Consider the following 1,365-nt stretch of genomic DNA (forward strand, 5'->3'; position numbering starts at 1 on the left):
AAATGGACCCCAGACTCATAAGCCACTTTGTGTATCTGGTTCCAGGTGGTTACTGGGGAATAGAACTCCAATTGTTAGGTTCTACAGGCAAGTACCTTAACCATTCAGCCATCTCTCCAGCCCTCACTTGAGGATTTTAATATATATTTTCTTATTTACCCAATATTTTACTGCTACTGGAAAAGTATGATTCCTTAAATTTTATTTTGTACATAGTTTTAACCATAATAACATGTACAATGTGAAACAAGTCCTATTTTATAGACTATTTGCTTTTAAAAAAAATATGGAATGCTTCATGAATTTGTATGTCATCCTTGAGCAGGGACCATGCTAATCTTCTCTGTATCTTCCCAATTTTAGTATATGTGCTGCCAAAGTGAGCACCTACTTGCTTTTTTGATGTCAGATACACTCTTATTTATAATATGAATGTTTTGTGATTAAGGTTAGCCTCCTCTATACAACTCTCCATCTTCAAATGCTACTTTTATCTGTACAAGTCACCATGTTATGTAGCAATGGCCATACTCCAAACATCATTCATTTAAAATAAGCAATGGGGATTGAAGAGATAGTTCACTGGGTAAAGTGCTTCCTGCATGAGGAGCCACATGAGGTCAGATCCCCATACTTATGTACAAATGCTGTGCGTGATGGTGCACGACTATAACCCCAGCATGGATGAGGTAAACAAAGGGAATTCCTGGGGCTCACTGGTTGGTTCATCCAGCCAAATCCATGAGCATTAAGTGTACCAAGATGATTTTTCTCAAAGAATAAGGTGTAAAGTGACAGAGGTATATACTATGTTGATACACGCACACATGTGTACCCACACACATGTACATGTAACCCAGGTATAGACATCACACACCTGTGTATGCAAAGAAGAAATGAATATGATAATCAGAAAAGATAAATAGAATTAAAATATCATCATTCCGTCCTTAAGATGAGACTTAAAGCTCAAGAGTTACTTGTGAACATAGTAATATTTTTAATTTCTAAGAAGCAATAAACTAGTATTATAATTACAATTGAATAAAATTATGATTGAGCTGGAAATATTTCAAGAAAAAAACTTAATAAGGGTGGGCTAGAGATATGGCTAAGTGGTTGAGAGCACTTCCTATGCAGACATGAGTGTGCCTGAGGAGGCCTGAGAGTCAGTTTGAGTCCCACTCCTAGGACATAAAATATCTGTGCACATCCATGTACATCTGCAACCCCAGTGCTGTACTGCGCAGAATCCAAGAGTCATCAGACCTGACTGGGAATAACTACAAAGCTAGGGGTCAGGAGGAGAGTCTATCACAAAAATAAGAACAGGCAGAAGAGTGATGTTAGCTGAATCTAATAATG

At 37.5% G+C, this 1,365-nt stretch overlaps 1 non-coding gene across 1 annotated transcript; it reads right to left on the reverse strand.

Moving 5' to 3' along the window:
* Positions 1-280: 280 nt before the first annotated feature.
* LOC123458159 lies at positions 281-387 on the reverse strand. Its single transcript, XR_006635457.1, has one exon. It is a non-coding gene; the product is annotated as a U6 spliceosomal RNA (small nuclear RNA).
* Positions 388-1,365: the final 978 nt, after the last annotated feature.

This window comes from Jaculus jaculus, chromosome 1 (assembly GCF_020740685.1).
Source record: "Jaculus jaculus isolate mJacJac1 chromosome 1, mJacJac1.mat.Y.cur, whole genome shotgun sequence".
NCBI classification, from domain to species: Eukaryota; Metazoa; Chordata; class Mammalia; order Rodentia; family Dipodidae; genus Jaculus; species Jaculus jaculus.